We start from the raw sequence: 23,304 nt of genomic DNA, 5'->3' as shown, positions 1-23,304 counted from the left end.
TTCCAGCAACTACGAGTGTAAGCTTGATAGTATATCAGCAGTTATTGTGTGAAATAACATTCTCATATGGAAACGTGTGCAGATAAATTTTGTCAAAAGCCTGGAAAAGTACTGCATGTTCAACTATGAACTCCTTAATACCATTAACGAAAGTGAAAACAGTATGTCAGTATCTTATACTGTTCACGACTTATTTGAGGTGGACATCTTAGCCGAATAATCCTGCATAGTTTGTGAATAAATGTAGAAACGAGGTGCACCTATCTGGATACCAGAGGCATGCATTGTTCAAACGTGAGACGGGGCAAGATGCGCTTTGCTATACATGCAACCACCATTATGCATGAGTGGAACGTAGACTCTAAAATGCCTGAGTTTGCTCCAGTTCTTTCAACAGGGTAGTGATGGACAATGCTCTCGAGACCGATTCTCCAGTGCAGCAATCTGTGCAATGTCCCAGTAACTATGAGCGCCATCAGCATTCTCATAATGGAAACATGTATGCCGATAAATTTTGTCAACAGCCTAGAAAAGTACTGCATGCTCAACTATGAGCCCCTTAATACCATTAACGAAAGTAAAAACATAATGGAAAACAGAATGTCAGTATCTTAAGCGGTTCACGAGTTATTTCCTTATGAGGTGAATTTAACATCGGGCCTGCCCCCTGATGAGATTTAAAGGGCCGCTGTAATCTGACCGTGCAAAGGCAGCATAATCATTAGTCTTTTAATTGAAGGCTGGAATGAATGGTTTGACGAGGTTAGAAATATTAAAATACATGGCTATTAGTGGTATTTTACTACAAATATTTCCTATAAATCAAATGTCTTGAGAATCCTTCATATTAATGAACCAGCACATATAAATAAAAGTGCCTTAAATAATGCATGTGTTGTATCTAGAATGCAAAATAAAGCTTTAAGTTAGTGAGGTAGGAATTTATTTAATTGAAATAACATTTATGATTAATGTTTTAGTATAGAAATAGAACAAATTTAGGTGAACATCTCAGCTGAATTACCCTGCATAATTTGTGAATAACTGTAAATAGGATGCACACCTACCTGGATACCTTGCAATTGTTGTCAATGGGTAGCTTCTTGCGATGCTGGCCGGGCCGGAAGTGTTTTCTGCGATGATTCACCTTCAGCAATATTATGTGTTTTTGAGTGCCGGATCATCCACCACGACAACGCACCTGCATACACAGCCATCTCTGTTAGACAGTTTTTGGCTAAAAATTGCATGGTTCCGCTGCCCCATGTCTGACCTGGCTCTGTGCAACTTTTTCTTATTTCCACGCATGAAAAGGGGCATGAAAGGATACTGATTTGACAACATTGAAGAGGTCAAGAAAAAAACAAGGGAGGAACTGTCAGCCATTTTTTAAGATGACTACAAAAAATGTTTCGAACAGTGGAAGCACCAGTGGGACAAATGTAATAATTGTAATGGCGAGTATTTTGAAGAAGATAAGTTTGTTTTGTAAAAAAATTTGAAAATATATAGCTTTTAAAAAATAATTTCATTTATTTGGGGGTACCCCCTCATATAACATTGTAGGGAAATATTTCTCTTTTCATCAATATATCAGTAAACACAAGCAGTGGTCATATGATATTGAATGTGCAGTCTGATAACGAAGTACACCTATGTTATTGTTATATTATTATTTAAAGCTGAACGTTTGTTTAGTACTTGAGCAACAGCTTGAGTATGAGGATAAGCCAGCCCTTCCTATGGTATGTCGTACCTATTACAACATCACTGTAAGTTAATATGTATTGTTTGCATACTTTTACACTTGGTTTATATATTTTTTTAAAAATTTTACAGTTGAGCTCAACAGGGCTCCATTTTAACTTCTTTTAACATATTTTAATTCATTTTGACAACACTCGTGAGGAATTCAATATTTTAAATCATTTCAACGCTAATGATGGACCTTAGAGTCTGAAAACCAGTTTTGAATTAAAATTAATGTGCTGATACGACTGCATGCAATTAATTATAATCATAAGTACTACCATCAGCACTGTTACTAAGATGGCTTTGATATTTTTTAATGATTATAATTAGTACACCTACCTGTTGAAAGAATTGGAGCAAATTCAGGCGTTTTAGATTACACGTTCCACTGACGCATAATAGTAGTTGCATATACAGCAAGGCGGATCTTGCCCCATCTTGAGTTCAAACAATGCATGCCTCGAGTACCCAGGTAGGTGTACCTAGAGTAGCCGTCAGTTTCTGTACATAGCCTACTCATTCCTGTACTTACCGCTGCATACAATGCCAGAATGCGTATCCTTTATAATTATGTTATACTGCGTCAAAATAGACCTCGTTAGAAATGAAATAAATGAACGCCCTAGTCGCTTGTTGACACATATTTATGGAAAGGAGAAGGCCCGTAGTTGGCTATTTGCATACTCAGCATGAACAACATTCAGCTCCATCTACCTGTAGGCCTACGACACGCTGCCCATCACACAATGCGGGGACAAACCTCTCGAGATCTCTCAAAATTTCTCAATTTTGTCAAAAGGAAATGTTTACTACACCCTCAACAAGTGACATTTAATGAAATAATTACTACAAATATGAATCTTTAAATGCCAAGTTCATCTTGTACTTAGGTTTTGAAATGTTATATGCATTTTTAAAAGTTTGTGTATGTTGAACCCTAACTCATGTTTGTACTACACTCGTCCTATGTGACATTTAATGAATGTGTTGTAAGTATTTAAAAGATAATGTTTATTGAGTCCTAACTTGTGTTTGTTATAATTTTATTTCACCCTTCATAGTCTGTTTTGAAGTGACATTTAATGAACAGTATCTACAAATTTGAATCTTTAACTGCCAAGATCATCTCGAACCTAAGTTTTAAAATGTCATATGCAATTTTGAGAGGATTGTTGGATTGTTTCTTAACTCGTGTTTGTACTACACTCGCACCAGTGACATTTAACGAATAAGTGAACACAAATCTTTAAGTGCCAAGTTCATCTCGAGCTTACACAAAGTTCAATTTTCACAGCCTGTTCTGAATTGACACTTAGTGAAAAGTGACTACAAATTTGAATCCTTAACTGCCAAGTTCATCTCAATCCTAAGTTTTTAAAAATGTTATGTGCATTTTTGAGACGATTGTGTTTGTTGAATCCTAACTTATGTTTGTACTACACTAGTGGCAGGCGACATTTAATGGAAGAGTGTCTGCAAAAATTTGAATCTTTAACTGCCAAGTTCATCTTGAACTTCCGCATGGTTTTGTTGTGTTGTATGTTTTTTTGGGGATTGTGTTTTTGAGTCCTAATTCATGTTCGTACAGTTTTGATTCACCCTTCATGAACTATTTTGATGACTGACAATTTCTGAACTTGTAATTCACTATTTTATGTCTCTTTTACTCTTACTGAATCATAATGTTGTAACATTTTGTGTAATGTACATGTTGCATGTATACGCTTATGCCTATTTCTCACATTTCGGCTGAAGATGACGCTAAATAGCATTGAAACTAGTTCCGAGTAAATGTGTTGTAACTTAAACATTATAACTGTACCGGCTGGTACACCTCTACGCCGCACATTTGAATTTTCCGCCTTAAAGTCCTCCTCTACAGGAAAAATTCTGAACTTTAAAAACTGGATCAACTCATAAGTTTCTCAGAAGATGTCACTACCGTAAATTTTGTGATTACGAAGTTGTCAATACTGTGTGGATTTCAACTTGTTTTGTTTTCCATATGATCAAGAAGTGTGGACATTCTCTTATAGATGTCTCTACCAAAAAAAACTATGATCATGCACCCTGGCGCGAAGTGAAGGAACATTTTTGAAGATATTTTGTATTCATAAGTTTCCTTATTACTAAATTTCGTTCTTTCATTTGTGGGTTGGCAATATTAATCTTTTCTTTCCGCCAGTTTTGAAGTTAGCCAATCAATTATTTCTGTAATTAATTTTTGACCAATTGTGTCTTTCTTCTTCGATTTTGTGTGTGACTGTGTACTTTAGCCAATGAACACCTGTGGGCGTGTCTTAATTATTCATGAAAGGTCTCGAATCTTCCCCGAGGTTATAAAAACTGCTGATTTTCTTGTTTCTCGGCCACATCATCAACATTTAACTTAGTGTATGGACATGTAGCAGGAGGCAGGAAGCACCTCTTTCTTCAGGCAGCAGTTCTTCAGTAAGGTAATGGCCGCTTAACATCTTTATTCCTTGCTAGCTCAGCAGTTTAACCCGTGGGGAAGGTCCGAAACCTTTACTATGTAACCTATCTTCAAACATGTAATTCTCCGTCGCTTTGGTAAAATTTCATCTATCTTTAACTGTAATTCTGGGATAGGGAGTGCTTTACCCTCTTGAGCTCCCCTTCAATTTGATTTGAGATGACTACCTTTTCGTAACCGATTTTCTACCCTTCCTTAATGTGTTAAATTTATTCTGTATATGAGTCACCTCCCTAGTTTGGGAATAGCCCCTGTTTCATCGGCCGAGTGCCTCTTAGGTTTTAAGAAGTTTCGTGTAGGAGTGCAAATTCACGTCTCCATTCTTTTTTCATTTTGGGCCATTAACTTAACCTATTATTTTTCTACTAAGGCCCAGTAGGCTGCGTACAAGATACCTCCATTTCATGTTGTGTAAGTTGTGCCTTGATGGCAATTTAGGGTTGAGCCTGGTATTGCCTTTCATAGGCTTGGAAAACTGAGAGCGGTTCTGCTCTTTTAGGTATTGGAAATGTGCCTCTAGGAGGCTTGACAATGCTTGGTGGGAGCAAGTGCTCCATATTATTTGGGGATTTCTGCCCTGTGTTAAATGTGTGTTTGTGAGCTGAGAGCTCAGGAATTGTAAAACTTGGGGTTTGAATCCCAGATTGTTATATTGCCTCTAAATCTTGGCTTTTTCTGGTCTTGTACCTGATTGTCGGTTATTTGTTGAACTTTGAAATTCTATGTGAATATTGTTAAGTTTTGCTATTTTCAAAAATATAACCTTTAATGCAATTTTAATTCATATCTCGGCCTTGTAGTTAGACCCATTCACCCCGGCATCTTCTTTCACCTCTGCATTCCACGGGTATCCCCGTAACAATAAAATTTATTTGTATTGAAAAGGTGGACCATTTAAGTTACCTCTCTTACGTTCTCAGTTCAATATGGACAAAAGATGAAATTCTTAGATTTAAAAGAAACACTCCCTGCGCTAGTCTTGATAAATCCCGAGACCCCTCAAGACCCTGTCTCAGACTGGCCATCACTACCAATAAACCTTCAAGGAATGTTACCGTTTTAGGTGTTGAGAGTCAAACAATATTTGGCAACAGGTTTTATACATTTGTCAAGGTTGCAACTTATGAACTTCATTTTAGGGTTCCATATTGACTTAACCATAAATCAATTTTATTCCTTGACAGAATATAACACTTTAGGTTTCACCTGTTCAATACTTCTCATACTATTCATATTAAATAGTCATCATATCAGGTTAGGACATGTTTTGGCTGATCTTCAGCTAAAAGTTACAATTTACGAAGATATTTACATATTTTGTAATTGAATATGGCACATTATAAAATATTGTGAGTAATATATGTTAATACAAATGAATGTATACAAATGAAATGAAATGGTGTATGGCTTTTAGTGCCGGGAGTGTCCGAGGACATGTTCGGCTGGGCAGGAGCAGGTCTTTTGATTTGACACCCGTAAGTGACCTGCGCGTCATGGTGGGGATGAAATAATGATGATGATGATGATGAAGATGACACACATACCCAGCCCCCATGCTAGGGAATCGAACCCGGGACCCCTGTGACCAAAGGCCAGCACGCTAACCATTTAGCCATGGAGCCAGACAACGTATGCATATGATGGGAGTTCATTGAAAACTTTGAAATGATCTTTGTTGACCTGATGCACAAGTGGAAAACGACGCACGCTTGTTATGTTTCGATGATGATTAAAAAAAAGTTTAATAGGTGCTGGAAGATTTCACTTTGTGAATATTAATTTTTGTTGTAGATTTGGTTCTTGAGAATGTTGTAATTAGGGAAGCCTATGAAGTTTATATTGTTGATAGATAAATTGAATAGGTCTTCTGAGAGAATTATTTCAATATTAACATATCCACAAAGATGCACACGAGATACTGTCAGTTGGTACAGAATTATTTATTCGTACCTATTTACAAGTTAACACACACATAACCTTAATCACAATATCACAAACAAAACACTCCGAGAACATCAATAAAGCCGCCCTTTTGACAACAGCCAATCACTGCACATGGAGATTACATCCTTGAAACACAGTTGAAACGGTTGCCTATCGACTGCCTACCTCGCCATGTCAGCCTAACCACAACACGTGTTCACCAGTGGAACTCCTAATAAACAATAACTTTCTAACCAATAACTCCCTGTCACCGTCAAGATCGTCTCCTTGTATATGTCCTGGCCAGGCTTCCAGAGAGATACGTTACAAGAAATACCTTACATGTTATAATTCTCATGTTAGGTCCGTATTGAAATGTACGTAAATACAAAGTATGTTACAAGTGGTTATTTATATATCCACCTATTCAATACAAAGAGATCTTTTTAGAAATTAAATATTATTATAAAATGTTAAGGGACATGTTTCGCCCATATTAAGGGCATCATCAGCCTCAAATTCAAACCTGTATGGTGAAAAATCAGGATCCTGATTGCTCTTACAAGCATCACACCAAAGAGCTCTATCAACGTTGATAAACCTTCGACTTTCGTCCTTCAAATAAGATAAATACATCTATAGACAACCGAATGCTTTTTCCTTGCTCCCACAATTACGTAAGGAAGACTGTTATCTTATCATAACACATTCGACTTTCACTCCTTCAGCCAGTTAAATAGACTATAGGCAGCTGAACAGCCATTTAAGAGATCTGTTGTCTTATCACAACATACGATATTGACATCTGTAACAGTGTATCAGCTTTGCTTTTTCTTATCATCTTCAAGGAGGCACATTTCTGTTTCATTATAAAGACTGAGCTGTTTACTGCCCTACCCCAACAAGTTTTTCAACGCTCCGGAAAGTATATTCATGTGAACTTATGACATGCAGCTTGATACTGCAATTTTAGCCAAGGACATTCTAATATTTTGTATGTTTAGACTGACACCTATAATGATATCCTCTTTTTATGGCTTGTAAGAGCAATCAGGATCCTGATTTTTCAATATACAGGTTTGAATTTGAGGCTGATGATGCCCTTAATATGGGCGAAACATGTCCCTTAACATTTTATAATAATATTTAATTTCTAAAAAGATATCTTTGTATTGAATAGGTGGATATATAAATAAACACTTGTAACATACTTTGTATTTAAGAAATAACTTCTCGAAAACTCTAGAGTGCCCAATACATAGACATAGTGTACAGAATATTCTCAATCGTTCTCGTCTAGCTATTATCATTCTGGAAGTTACAGTGTGTTTCACATTATGGATTACAAATTATACATACAGGTAAGAATAAATTATAATATTAATTTACAGGTATTTACATTAACTGAACTCATATAAATATTTATGTACAACACGTTTCATGACATAACCTCAACAACACAATCGTATAATAATAATAATAATAATAATAATAATAATAATAATAATAATAATAATAATAATCGTAAAATGATAATAATAAAAAAATAATAATTCGAGCTCGATACTGGATTATTTAGCCACGGGTGAGAGAATGTGGTTTTCAAGTTATATCTGTTTATCGCACGTCAACTTTCTGTCTTTCAGCCCTTGTTATTGTGTGCAAGTGTAATAGTGTGTGTGTGTGTGTGTGTGTGTGTGACTTTCTCTAATGTAATGTCCTGTCTGCCTTCGCAGCATAATGGTTAGCACTATTAGCTGCTGTCTTCAGTGGCCCGGGTTCGATACCCGGTACTGCCAAAAATTTAAGACTGGCTGGAGGGCTGGTATGTGATTAAAATGGTACATGCAGCTCACCTCCATTGGGGGTGTAATTGAAAATAGTTGCATCATCTCGGGATGAGGACAACAGTTTACATTTTTACTTAACGTCCTGTAACTCTTAACTGAAGATGGCCCAATTGGGCTGAAACATTCCTTATCTTTTATGTAGTAGCGACTGGCTCTAAAAGGCAGAGGGGCACATGCTCCTCCAGCTAAGTAACTATTATTGTATGGTTTTAAAAGTATTGACACTTTAAATGATGATGCATTCAGTTTTAGTATTAGCTGCAGCATGGAACTAGTGAGGCAATGTTTTCATCTGATGTGTAGTTTGCTTCCTCTAGCTTGCTACCAGGTCAAGCTGAGCCTCTGGACTCCTCTGCAGACTATTTCTTGGGTAAGTTAGGTTTGCGCGCCTGCGTAGAACTTACTACAGTATTTAACACGCACAGAACAGGAGATTGGGACATTGGCGAGGCCAGCCCCTGCTTACTGAAATACACTAAGGCTTATCACGCCGGGAGGTACACCTCTTCTCCGTTCATTCAAAATCAGCGCCTTAAGAATCTCCTCTATTGATCAAAAGGTGAAATTGATACTACACTAACTTGGAACTTTAATCAGAAGATGTCACCACTGAAATATTAAGTAATTTTGTTACTGTGTAGTTTCCTAAACTGATTGTATTTCTCCTTGTTTTGTTCTGCTATATATCAAGAAGTTCAGACATTTTTCCACAGATGACTCGACCAAAAAAAACTCTGATCATGCACTCTGGTGCAAGGTGAAAGAAATAATTTAAAGAAGTTTTGTATTTCTAGGTTGTCCATAACTGAATCTATGTTCATTTATTTTTGGATTGGCAACAGTTCCTTTTCTTTCCGCCAGTTTTGAATTGGTCCAATCATAAATTTTGGTAATTAATTTTCAACCAATCCTGCATTTCTTGTTCACTTTGAATCTGCCAATGAAAATTAAGAGGGTGTGTCCTGATTAGTCTTGAATGATCTCGAACCTTCCCTGAGGGTATATAAAGTGCAGCTTTTCATGTTTCCTTGTCAATTGATCACCGTCTTTCTAAGTGTGTGTGTTAAGGCAGGAGGCGGGGCCGCCTCTTTCTTCAGTCAGCAGAACATCTATAAGGTAATGGCCACATAAAATCATTCTTCCTTGCTACCTCCGCAGTTTTATTCGAGGGGAAGGTCCGAATCTTTAATTATGTAACAATACCTTTCTAAAATGTAACTTTTATTTCGGCTAATGTAAAAACTTCATAAATTTCATATAATCTTTAACTGTAAATCAGGGATAGAGAGTGAGTTATCGTCTCGAGCTCTCCTTCATCTTGCTTTGAGGCGACTACGTTTTGCAACCTTTCGGTAATATGTTAAAGATATTTCCATGCGAGCCACCTCAGTAGTTTGGAAATAGCCTTTGTTTCATCGGCCGAGAGCCCTGTAGGATTTTAATTTTTTGTCATTATCTCGGAGCGCAGTTTTCGCCTCCATTCAGTTGGTGTTCCGGCCGTTTATTTAACCTGTTCTTTTTTCACAAAGGCCCTGTAGGTTGGGTACTAGATACCCCTGTATTAAGCAATTTCCATTCGTAATTCGTGCCTTGAGAGGCCAGAGATTGTAAATTTTGATGTAATGTTGCCTTCAGTGGGTAGTAAGAAACTGAGAACCTGTTAGCTCTTTTTCTCAGTTTTGTAAGAGTAACGAGTGCATCTGGAAGGCTAGATATTGTATTTTGGAAGCAAGTGCTCTTGGATTAGGGGATTTCTTCCCTTGATTAAAGGATTCCTTATTTTTAATTAAAGATTTGTAAACTGGATCCGGTATTTCTGGAATTGTAAAACTAGGGGCTTGAAGACAAGAATCTGTAAAAATCACTAATCTTGGATTTTCCTAGTCTTGGTTCAAAATTGTCATTGTACCTGACATTTCATTGTTATGAAAAATTGTTAAGTTTGAAGTTCTAAAAGAAATATAACCTTCAGTTCAAAATTAATTTTGATATTGTAGATAAGACCCATTCACCCCGGCACCTTCTTTAACCTCTTTCTGCTCCACGAGTATCCCCGTAACAGTATGGTTTTAAAAGTATTGACACTTTAAATGATGATGCATTCAGTTTTAGTATTAGCTGCAGCATGGAACTAGTGAGGCAATGTTTTCATCTGATGTGTAGTTTGCTTCCTCTAGCTTGCTACCAGGTCAAGCTGAACCTCTGCACTCCTCTGCAGACTATTTCTTGGGTAAGTTAGGTTTGCGCGCCTGCGTAGAACTTACTACAGTATTTCTTAACATGCACAGAACAGGAGATTTGGGCATTGGCGAGGCCAGCCCCTGTTTACTGAAATACACTAAGGCTTATCGCGCCAAGTCATCTGTTTCAAATGCAAGTTTTGTAAATTTTTCATTTGAGAAGAGTGTTATGCTAGCTAATGACATTACTCAATATCGTGTGGTGTAGTTAAAATTAAATCTGTCCTATGCAGTGTGCAGATACAGCACCTCATTTAAAATTAGAACAAGAACAAATCCCAGTAAGGGGTATATACGGAACAAAAATGCTTGTATGGCTGCGAGTCAAATAATTTTTTGTTTTGTTTTATGGGCATGTTATTCGGGGACTTAGATAAAGGCTGGAGTAACAGATTTCAAACACTTGAAAGAACAAAAATGTAAAAACATGAAAGTTCCTCCCGACATATTAATTCATGCAAGGAATATAAGGAATATAGGAGTATGGTGACTCAACTGGATTATTGCCAGTTGATAAACATACATAAACCGGGCGAGTTGGCCGTGCGTGTAGAGGTGCGCGGCTGTGAGCTTGCATCCGGGAGATAGTAGGTTCGAATCCCACTATCAGCAGCCCTGAAGATGGTTTTCCGTGGTTTCCTATTTTCACACCAGGCAAATGCTGGGGCTGTACCTTAATTAAGGCCACGGCCGCTTACTTCCAACTCCTAGGCCTTTCCTATCCCATCGTCGCCATAAGACCTATCTGTGTCGGTGCAACGTGAAGCCCCTAGGGGAAAAAACATACATAATGATCAGGTTAAGAAAAACAGAGTATGCATTTGTTTACTTGTCTGTGTTTAGTAAGAATGTAAATTTGTGAAAAAGTAGTGCCCCTCAGTCAGTCCCCCTCAGCAGCTACTACTACTTGTATTACGAAATGAAATGTCGTATGGCTTTTAGCGCCGGGATATCCCAGGACGGGTTCAGCTCGCCAGGTGCAGGTCTTTCTATTTGACTCCCGTAGGCGACCTGCGTATCATGATGATGAAATGATGAAGAAGACAACACATACACCCAGCCCCCGTGCCATTGGAATTAACCAATTAAGGTTAAAATCCCCGACTCGGCCAGGAATCGAAGCCAGGACCCTCTGAACCGAAGGCCAGTACGCTGACTGTTCAGCCAACGAGTCGGACTACTTATATTATGATAATTTAATACAGATAGTATGAGAGGTAATGAACAGGTGGAACCTAAAGTGTCATATTCTGTCAAGGAAGCTAAAAAAAAGTAACATAAATATTCCATAAATATATATGGTAAAAGCATGGAGCTAAACTAATTTCATAGACCTACAGCCCTGAAGGGCCTTGGCCTACCATGCGACCGCTGCTCAGGCATGCAGATTACGAGGTGTTGTGTGGTCAGCACGACAAATCCTCTCTGCCATTATTCTTGGCTTTCTAGACCGAGGTCGCTACCTCACCGTCAGATAGCTCCTCAATTCTAATCACGTAGTCTGAGTGGACCTCGAACCAGCCCTCAGATCCAGGTAAAAATCCCTGACCTGGCCAGGAATCGAACCCGGGGCCTCCAGGTACGAGGCAGGCATGCTACCCCGACACCACGGGGCCAGCAAAAGCATGGAGCTAATAACCATGATTTCTCAATTTCATAAAATGGAACAAATGTTCTATTCTGAGAGACATGATATCAGCTGATTGTCCTATAATTGCTAGTTTCATTTATCAGACAGAAGTGCAGATTAACAAATTATTGCTTCCAAATAATAAAAATGCATGGGGGTAAATGAAAGAAAGAATAAAACTTTTAGGCTGTAAAACAGTTGTCCACTGGAACTCCTACTTAATCCTATCTTCTGTAACTGCACAAGATATCTTCAAAAACATAACTGCATTGGACAAAGTTACCTTCGTGTTATATGTAGCAACTGTGGGAGAGGAGGTTGGATCGTCAGGTCAGCCTGTATTACGCGATTCTAGTTGGCTTGAGTTGTGGCTATAACCTGGATGAATCACATATCCCATATCAGGAGTTCCAGTGATTCATGACTGGAATCATTGTTCTACCACCGCCACCACACCATCAGGTTTGAGAATTTGTATTAATTTTATACAGACTACGTCAACTAGATAATTACAATTTCATACATTCACTGACAAGTTTTAAGGTCCGTAAATAAATAATATAAACAGAATAAATGAAATATTACATGGTAAATCTCATTTTAAAAAAATATTTTTGAAAGTACAGTATTAGAAATAAACTAAAGAAATATATGACAGAACCTGGTGGATGAAAAAAGAAAAATCCCGATGTAAAATTTGAAAACATTAAAATATATTTCAAAAATATTCATACATGCAATTAATATATATATATCATATATGTATATCTATTACAGTGAAAATTAAAGTTTAATAACTGTCAACTATCCCTGGTAATGGCTGACATTCATTGAAAGGAGTAGGGAATAGAAAATTTAAAATACACTCAACATTCTCTAGTGAAGGCTAGCCCTCACGAACTCGCATCAGTAAAGATTGAATACTGTTTCGTTTGCATTACTTGATTTACAAGGTGACAGATTACAAATTGAGGTTTAATTGTGGACCCACTGATAAATTGTTTTTCTACAAACACAAAATATGATGATCATGTGTACAATGTTCGATTAAATAACAACCCTGGAACTGACAAGTGATCCCCTGGCTTTGGAGAAGGTTATCTTCAGATTTTAGTACAATGTCCAAAACGCCACACGATTTTCTAGAAAGAAGTGGAGTCACTGAATTAATCACTGCTGTACTGCTTCCATTAATGATGTACTGCACTATCTCTTACGATGCCCACATACATATATTAAATGGATGTCAAGGTTGTATGAAAAATTGAGTCCCAGTTCAGAGCAAATCTCAGAATGTAATTAAAGAAAGTGATGTTCCAAAAGATAATGAAATCATCCAGAAGAGTAACACGTTCACACCTTAATTCATTCCTCATATCTTAATAAATACATCTAATAGCATTTAAGCGCACTTATCAAGTTAACTGGTAACAATCAGCTTCTTTATCTAAAACTACCAATTTATTTTAACATAACTTCAGGTGATGCAATGTTTTTAAAACCTTACCACTCTATAATATTGAAGTCCATTAATAATATTTTAAAAAAGTAAATCAGCAAGCAACCTTTCCTGACTGTTACTACTAGTAATAGTACACCTTCACTAGTGAATGTTGAATATTTCAGTATTTGAAAAGATATTAAATGTTCACAGAGGGACAGTGAATGTCAAAAACCATTAGGAAGGGTAACTTCACTGGACTTTGGTTTTATGACTTTTAATGTAACATATACACACTCACTGAAGAAGAAAAAAAATACAGAGATACCACTGAAGTATTTTTCTCATATGTGGTCACAAGTTCAATTGTCTTGCCCACTTGAAACAAAAATTGGAGTAACTCCATCCCATAGGTGCTTCCTTAACTGCTGGTATACATCACATGGAACTTGCTTTGTAAAACTTAATCGTTCAAAGGATGGCGTAGACTGCTGAGGATCATTAGGCCTAGCAGTTCCTTCTGAAGAAATGGAAGATGGAGTGTTTATATCCCTCATCCTGGAAGAAAGAAAAAAAAAAAAAGGAAGTTATTAGACAGTCCGATATCCCTAATCTACAAGCATAAATTCACTAATATCGAGAATGACATGGAAATTTTAAATATGAACCCCACAGGCCCATTGCTCAATATAATGGAAGATTTTTGTATCAATATGGACCAATACGCTAATCCCAACCTCGACTTAAATGAAATCACAGACAAAACAAACATTCTCTTCAACACAGCCATTCTCATTCTAAAAGTCACATATTTAAAAAGGATCAACAGACACAAACCCACACACAACCCAAAAGACACACCCCACTCCACTCCACCCCACCCCACCCCACCCCCTCCAGAGGCTGCTTCCCCCTCCCCACCACCTCTTAATCTGAACACAACGACAGCCACACGATGTACACGCAACAGTGTGCAGCACACTCCCGACTATACTCAAGGACATACCCAGCCCACACGTAACACACACTCTATAGCACACAAACCATTTAGCAGGCACTCTCTATCAGTTATTCTAATTCCTACTTCCTTTTTCTTTCTCAGATTTTTGAATTTACCTGAGCATAAATACAAATATGAAGAGGGGAGCCCTATCAACCTATTTTCTTTAATTTCAATATGTCATACAAAGCATGATATGCCTCAACAAGGATCCTGAAAACTAGCATGTATCAGCAACAACATAGACTAAGAATGAACATAGTACCTGTTAAACAAGCTACTGAACGCAACGTTCCCCGCAAAATTGCGGCCCAATTATGCATCTTGATTCTATCTATACAACAGTTGGACATAATGCTGCGTAGATATTTGAACTAGTGACTCTTTATTCTCTATGAGCTATACCCTATTTTTAACCTCAGCTGTACAATTTTTGGAATATGTGGCATTCATGGGACTCCAGCATGCCAAAGCCCTTCATTGTACCATATGTATATATCTTGTTTGACGTAATGTTGGCTACAGCATAGATATTTGAATGGGACTCCAAGTCAAAGCCCTATAATTGAACCATATGTATATATCTTAACATTAGTATTATATTAGTATAAGGCATTCTTGTTTAATTAGTTTTTAGTAATGTTTTATTATGTACAATTGCTATTAAGCAGGTTCACCAACAGTTGTCGATGACCTATTTACAGGTCAAAACCAGTACTGTTTTAATGTAAATAATCCTAAGCATTTTGTAAAATAAAGTATTGATTAAGTGGAAAACTCATCCTTCATACTTGTGTGGTATCCCTAATATAGACATACAGGGTGCATGGAAACAATGTGAACCGGGTATATGAACGTTAGAGGGTTAATCATAATGATAACTAATTTGATAAAATGAATATGATATGCTGTGCCATTGTCATTTCATCAGCTTCTGAATTCTCCGACTCGTTGGCTGAATGGTCAGTGTACTGGCCTTCGGTTCAGAGGGTCCTGGGTTCGATTCCCGGTTGGGTCGGGGATTTTAACCTTCATTGGTTAATTCCAATGGCTTGAGGGCTGGGTGTTTGTGCTGTCCTCAACATCCCTCATCAGAGGGTCTGCCTTACAAGGGCTGCACTCGGCTAGAAATAGCCACACAAAGCTTCAGAATTTAGCCAATCAGACAACAAATTCAAATGGCTTTGCGAGGCGATGTTGCTAAATGTTCATGTGGCTTAAAACCGGTTTGAGAACCATGCAGAGAAATCAGTCTCAAACACAAACACATCGTGGGTTTCAGCCAGTGTCACCATAGTACATTTGATACAGCGTGATCCTGTTAGCTCAGAGGTCCGTGCTGAAATCCATCCCTGGGAGAATTTTTGTTTTCTTCGATTGGTGCTCTCAAGCCGGTCTTAAGCCACATGCAGATTCAGCAATACCACCTCACAAAGCCCATTTCTATAATGTCAATGGCATGAGATATCGAATTTTTTTTTTCAAATTATTTATCAGTACGACCAACTTTCTAATGCTCACATATCCAGTTCATGTTATTTCTAACCACCCTGTATTCTATTCATTGCACTTAAAAATCTAAAGTAAATACAATTGTTGTATGGTATTATGATCACTCAGCACCAAAAAAAAATTCCAATTAGCACTGATGAAACATCTTTCAGCACCAAGGATGGAGATGAATCCAAATAGTCAGTCTATGGCCTATGAGAAAATACCAATCGTAATTTATAAGTGGTAATGTAATAACCTTAAATAATACTGTACTGTATATGAAGATGAAAAATAATTTGATGGTCACTAGACGCAAACTCAGCCTACTACACAAAAGTACTGAACACAAAGTTACTGTGCCTTGTTGAGTGCATTACAGGGAGGTCAAAGGGGTAGTATGTGGTCCTGTGGGTGCACTTCTTGCTGACAGAAGTGTACTAATAAAACACAGGAAATGCCGTTCATCCTTACCAAGTCCAATGCATGCACGTCCACGCCATGGTCCCTGGGCAACGTTTATGCGGCTAAGTCATGCAATGGCGGAAAAGCTAGTTCCCAATGCTTTAAAATGGAGATCCATCAGTTAAGGGAGACAACCCTAACAGAAAACATTGGTTCTCCAGGACTGCTGGGGGTTGACATACGGCTGACAACCCAACCCGTAAAACAAATTTGTTTCAAAAAATGTGTCACCGTTACTATTTAACATCTATACAAATGAACAGTCAGAATAGCTAGAAGCAAGGCGCTTCATCTATGCTGATGACATTGCTATTGCTGCACAGGGTAGGAGCTTTTAAGAAGTGGAAAGAATACTGACCAGTGCTCTAGAGAGATTAGATAATTATTACACACAGAATTACCTGAAATTTTATCCAGGAAAGACACAAGTCTACGCATTTCATCTTCGCAACAGAGAGGCCCGACGAAAGCTGAATGTTGTCTGGAAAGGAGTGACACTTGAGAATTGTGATATGCCTCGGTATTTGCGAATCAAGCTTGATCACTCCCTGAGCTTCAAGAAATATTGCAGAAAGATGAAATGCAAGATCAGGTCAAGGAATAGTATACTATGGAAGTTGACTGGTTCAACACGGGGAGCAAACCCTCATGTTCTGTGTTCAACTGCTTTGGGACTGTGCTTTGCTGCAGGAGGGTACGAATCATCAGTGTGGGGAGCATCTGCCCATACCAAGCTCGTGGATACAGCTCTCAACAAGTCGACCCGTATTGTCACTGGGTGTTTAAAACTTACTCCAGTGCAGAAGATCTACCCTCTCGCTGGTATTGCACCTCCACCTATTTAACGCGAGGTGGCAGCTGAGAAAGAGAGACACAAGATTGGGAGTCAGATCCCAGATATCCAATGTATAACCACAAGGTGACCATATCTTGCCTAAGATCCAGGAAGAGATTTATGAAGAGAACAGTACCCCTCTATACCAAACCGAAATTTGACGTGTATCACTCTAGAAACAAGTACTGCCAGAGGGGTTTACTCCTAAAGAAGAACTGAGTAGTGGAAGCCATTTGCCCTATATCACCTGGAGGTCATTAAACCGAATGAGAACAGGTGTGTCCAAGTGCCGTAGTAATCTTGTGAAATGGGGTTATGCGGAAGATCCAAGATATGACTGTGGAGATATCCAGATTCATAAACACCTACTCATATTACAAGATATTAGAATTGACAGTTTTCACTTTACGAAGGAAAATTTAATGTGTCCTCCTATTCAATACATACACATCTCCATCATTAGATGGAGTAATATTATGGAGTTAGTTTCAAAATCCAAAGGAAAATTAGCTGGCCTCAGTTCTTTAGGAAAGACTGGCGGAAACTTCTGAGGAAGGCCAAGGCCAAGGCCCACAAAGGGCTGTGGATCCAATGATTCTGATGAGTGCATTATTTTCAAGATCACTTATTTTCATACAACTGGTTGCACCATAACATCATTGTCCGGCTCCATGGCTAAATGGTTAATGTGCTGGCCTTTGGTCCAGAGGGTTCCGGGTTCAATTCCCGGCCAGGTCGGGGGATTTTAACCTTAAATGGTTAATTCCAATGGCTCGGGGGCTGGGGGTGTGTGTGTGACGTATTCAGCATTAGAAATCATCCTAGGTAGGGCCCTCATCTTCACAGACATGCAGGTCGCCTAATAGGCCGTCTACGAGAAAAAGACCTGCACCAGGCCTCTCCGGAGGCCATACGCCATTATTACTATTATACCATAACATCATAATGTGTTGAGAAACTTGACAAGTACAAAGATCCCAGTGGAAATATGATTTTAATAGGACTGCTTAATAGAAATCACCCAATCCAGCACTCTAATTGGCTAATTTAAATTTGCTGTCCTGTTTTCTCATATACGCACGCTTCCTGCTGGGAATGTGTTGTAGCGTGACTGGATGCGTTATCTGGTGTGTTCCCATTTCACGAGGAACTCCAGCTCTGTCCTGGGGTTATCACCCTTTTATTTTTTGGTTTAATGATTTAATTTAATTCTGTACCTGAGAGAAAAAAGGGCGTATGTCCATTTTTTGTGTTTCTGAGTTACGGCCATTTTTGTGTTGGCATAATCGACCGCATCTATGGAATAAAGGCGGCTGTCCTGTCGCCATTCCCTGTGGATTTAGTGTGGCATAAAGGTGGACAAGGGACATCCACCTTTTGCAGAAAACTTTTTAGTGCTGCAAGGTTGCATGTGGGACATCTACCTTTTTTCTTCTAAGTAATTTCTCCACAGGAAGAAAGAGCCAATAGACATTCACCTTATACCTACATTATTGGAGTACGATAATGAAGCCTGCTTATTATTATGAACGTTATTATTGTTCCCTGTGTTATGGGAATATAAAAGACCTACATTATTGCATGCAAATTTGCATGAAAACAACAACAGTAAAATATAATATTGTACGCCACAAGAAATTAAAAATTTTGTGAGACTTCGGTGTTTAAACATACACAAAATGAATTGTTTTTCAAGAGGGAAGAAGATATTGCAACTTGCTCTGAAGCAAGCATGTGAAGTAGGAGGTAAATATATTTATGTTTCTTACTGAAGAGTTCTGTATTAGCCTACATTTTAATAATTTAATGATATTTGCTTTACATCCCACTAACTACTTTTAACGGTTTTCGGAGACGCCGAGGCGCAGGAATTTAGTCCTACAGGAGTTCTTTTACATGCCAGTAAATCTACTGACACGCGGCTGACATATTTGAGCACCTTCAAATACCACCGGACTGAGTCAGGATCGAACCTGCCAAGTTGAGGTCAGAAGGCCAGCGCCTCAACAGTCTGAGCCACTCAGCCCGGCAGCCTACATTTTCTTACTGAGTATGCTTTCTTCGATGAATAGAATGAAGTAATACTAACTTATGGCAAAATAAAACATGAAACAATTCTTGTGCGTAAACTTACGTTTTTGGATACGCTGTGTGTCACTGACAAGTTTGTCAGGGTTTCTATGTACAAAAATATAAACGGGGTAGTTACATGTGATTGAAGAGGGAAATCTATGCCTGTAAAATCTCATATTTGAAATACCCACAATATGAGAGCCATTATTCAAGACAAAGAACAGAAAGGAAGTATCTTGGGTTTCATCTCAATATTTCAATGATGTACAGAGCATACATCAGAGAATGCAAGGAAAATAACATCTCTGAAGACAATGTAGCCAAAGTATGGTTATATAGAAAGATTTTCAACGAAGATTTCAATCTCTCCAGTTCCCTAACAAAGATACTTGCAACGATTCTAACTGGTTCCAAAAATGCCAGTGAGACTTAAATTATGTAAATGAAAGTATGAAGGACCTCGGGACGAAGTTACTGTTTTTGTTGCTGGTTTGGTGAAATAGAATGGAGTTACTTATGCTATGAACTGCAGTGGAGAGATTAGAATGTATAACTACAGAGTCAGAGCGTTGTAGCTGGGATGAGGCATCTTCTCATTCTGTCTGCGAAGACGAGCCGTAATGGCACACCATGTTCATGCCGGTGTCCACTTCATACAACACAATTTCCAACAACACGCTAGAATCCAGCGCACACCGGCACGAACATGGCGTGCCATTACGGCTCCTCTTCGCAGACAGAATGAGTTACAAGGAGTTAACTAAAGTAAAAGCGAAAGATTCAACCCGCAACATATTCCCAATAATACAATTACCTACAAATAACTGCCATCATTGTTGCCATTCAAATGCACCGTTTACTCAGTGACACCCAATGAGTCTCCGTTCACGCTGACCAAGTTCACCTTACCGAACCCGGGACTTCAACCAGACAACTTTCAGTTTGATGCCTATAGAACCTCATTTGGCCAATTTCCCTGCCCCCTGTGATTATAAAATAAGATTAAACCACTCTGCTTATTTCTGATATGTCAATGCTGCAATCGTCTTCCAACGATTAAAACAACGGGATGCACTTGGTGCTAGACATTGTTATATCCTTGCTCACCAAGCGGCTCTCTTGTAAATATGTATATAAACTGTAAATTCTCAACTGTTCATTTGGATACCGGTAATGTAAATTTACTGTATAGTTACCAACCATTGACAGTAATTTTTGTTACAAACATTGACGCCGAGCACTATACCCTTTCTCCCCTGACTGTTATAGTGTAAATAATTTGTAAAAACATTATAATTTCCTATGAGTGCATCAATTATTATTATATTCTTATATTGTCAACTACCACCATTGTACAAGTGTTTCTCGTACTTAATTTTCCCATTGTAATGTATATTAATGTGTGCATGTTAAATACTAATCAGGTACCTGATTTTTGCCTTGAGGAGGTGATTTGACTGATGATGCCCTCAATGAAGGGCGAAACATGTCTCAAGTGGAATTAATAATAAATTCCTAAATGTAAAAATTTGTATGTATTGAATAGGTGACAGGATAGGAAGTGTTCGATGATGATCAGATCATCAGTAAAGGCTTATGGCCCCCTCGTTCACCTTATTTAAGCACATGTGATTTTTATCTATCGGGAAATTTTAAAGGAAAAGTTTACAGGAATAATCCTCAAACTGCAGAAGAATTAAAAATTGAAATTAGAAACGATGTGCATTCTATTGGTGCAAACTACGAAGTGTGTTTCGAAATCTCATTACACGATGTGAAGCTTGCATTGCAGCTGAAGGAGATCACTTTGAGCATCATCTGTAAATACTGGTGAGTTCAGTTTAATTTCCTAGTTGATTTATTTATTTATTTATTTATTTGTTTATTTATTTATTACTGGCGAGTTCAGTTTAATTTCCTAGTTGATTTATTTGTTTATTCATTTACTTATTTGTCCAGAACATCTACGTAGCCAGTGAGTTCAGTTTTGTTTAGTTTTTATAGGCGTAATCATGCCGCTTCTTTGAGCCGACTATGCTTGCTTGTCATAGCGGGCACTGCACTCGCTGTCTCCGCTTCCCAGTGCGCCTAATCCTTGGCACTCCACTCTGAACTTTTAAATTAATCACCCTGTATTATACAGATAGGTCTTAAGGCGACAATGGGAGAGGAAAGGGCTAGGAGCGGGAAGGGTGCGGCGGTGGCTTTAATTAAGGTATAGCCCCAACATTTGCATGGTGTGAACATGGGAAATTACGGAAAACCAACTTCAGAGCTACCGACAGTGGGGTTCGAACCCAATATCTCCCGAATGCGAGCTCATAGAAGCACACCGTTAACCGCAAAGCCAACTCACTCGTTAAAGAGATTACAGACTGTGACAGATTTGGTTAAGTCAGTGCAAGGCAAATGATAATCAAGCAGGCCTGAATTTTTAGAATGGAACACTGGAAATGTTCTTGATATTAAGTTAAATTTTGCATCATCAATCAGCAATCTCATGATAGAGAATGTTCTGCCCCTAATTAATGTTCAGCGGATTAAAAACATATCTCCTTCCAAGACGTTCATTTAATAGAACTTCTGTGATAAAATAAAATTAGGGTTCCTACAAACAGCTTACAAATAGTTTGACCTGTTGCAAACTACTAAAGTATTTCATCTCTCAAAATATGTAAGTGCTACTGGCAATTAGGCCTATTCTCCATTCCAGCCTACAGAGTTTCACTACTGTTTAGCCAACTGTAAGGCAAACTACTTGAAATTTGGTAAATGATTTGTCCGAGTGCTCTCTTACTAACCAAATCTATTTATTTGCAATTAGAGCAAATTCCCTGTGGCATTACCATGTACAATATATTATAGGCCTATTCAGTTATTTTCATAAACAATTATCATCATATCATATATTGAAGGATTAGGTCTTTATGACTAAACACATTATACCGGTATACACTTACCTACGCTTTCTCATTTTCTCTTTCCCTGCACCAGTAACTATTTACAATTCTAACTTTCTTCTTACAATCTTCTCTATTCCCATATAGAATCTCACTCCCTCATCCTCTCCCCTCTCCTCCCCTCCCTTGCTCTCCACAGACAAATATTTCCAAGGGCAACTTGTGCTCAAGGCCTTGTTGTCCTTCTCATTAATACATGGTACCACTTCAGTACCCAACCTCCACTCATTCTCTTTACCAACCTCCCTCCATCAAAAACACTTCGAAATTCTTCAGTAATCGTCCTATACTGTCAACTTGTAAGCCTTTCTAAGTTATTTATTCTATCAATTTTAGGAAAACAAATTGTTCAAAGAGTAACCATGAAAAGATTTATTTTAAAAACGAATGGGAGAATAATATACAGTATTTGAAACCTGATGGAAGGAAATTCAAATAAAATTCAAATAACATTTTGCGCTGTTTCTCAAAAGTATTTACCGTACGGTACCACTGCAGGATGAAATTTTATAATTATCACAATTCCAACAGGATCCACGAAGAAGAAAGTCGGAATTTGAAAGAACACCCGTCTCTGTTAATGAGCAATATTCTGCATTATGGTTGTTTTTTTTTTTTTTTTTTTTTTTTCGGTAGACAAACATGAGACTGTTATTTAGCAATTAGCCCCGCGATAAATGATAAAACTAGAAATTTAGTGACTGGTGGTCAAGCTATTTTGCTATATTCAATTTATTCCAACAATTGTATAAAATGAAACATACCTCTAACACGGGCAAAACTACTTTTTTCTACTTGTGTAAACCCTAGACTCAGAAATTAACTGACATTTTCCAGTAATAATGATAATATGGGTGCTTACACAGTGTACGGGATAATATTACACAGACAGGCAGACAGTAAACACAAGCACAGCTGATCGTAAGTTGTAGTTGTCAAGCCTTACGAGCTCTATATATTCCAACATGTTTGCCAACATGGATGAAAATATCTTGTGTCGTATTGCTCGTTTCGGCTTTGCATTATATGAAAATTGCCAACGATTGACTTTTTTATCCGAATTAAAATTCAGAAAGAGTTATACTCTTTTTTATTCTGCCCTTGCTGGAATGATATTCTGTTGTAGTAATGCATTCTATTCTATTAGTTC

The 23,304-nt window shown here is 38.0% G+C and overlaps 1 long non-coding RNA gene across 2 annotated transcripts; it reads right to left on the bottom strand.

The window, feature by feature from the left end:
- Positions 1-12,580: 12,580 nt before the first annotated feature.
- Positions 12,581-23,119, bottom strand: LOC136878436 (uncharacterized). Of its 2 annotated transcripts, none has more exons than XR_011018629.1 (2): positions 23,017-23,119; positions 12,581-13,888 (listed from the first exon to the last, which is right to left on the bottom strand). It is a non-coding gene; the product is annotated as an uncharacterized lncRNA (long non-coding RNA). The 2 variants fall into 2 exon arrangements; XR_010860829.2 differs by lacking the exon at positions 23,017-23,119 and adding an exon at positions 22,155-22,868.
- Positions 23,120-23,304: the final 185 nt, after the last annotated feature.

Source organism: Anabrus simplex, chromosome 1 (assembly GCF_040414725.1).
Source record: "Anabrus simplex isolate iqAnaSimp1 chromosome 1, ASM4041472v1, whole genome shotgun sequence".
Lineage (NCBI taxonomy): Eukaryota > Metazoa > Arthropoda > Insecta > Orthoptera > Tettigoniidae > Anabrus > Anabrus simplex.
Note: the sequence above shows the minus strand (reverse complement) of the source record. Positions and strands in the feature narration are given on the sequence as shown.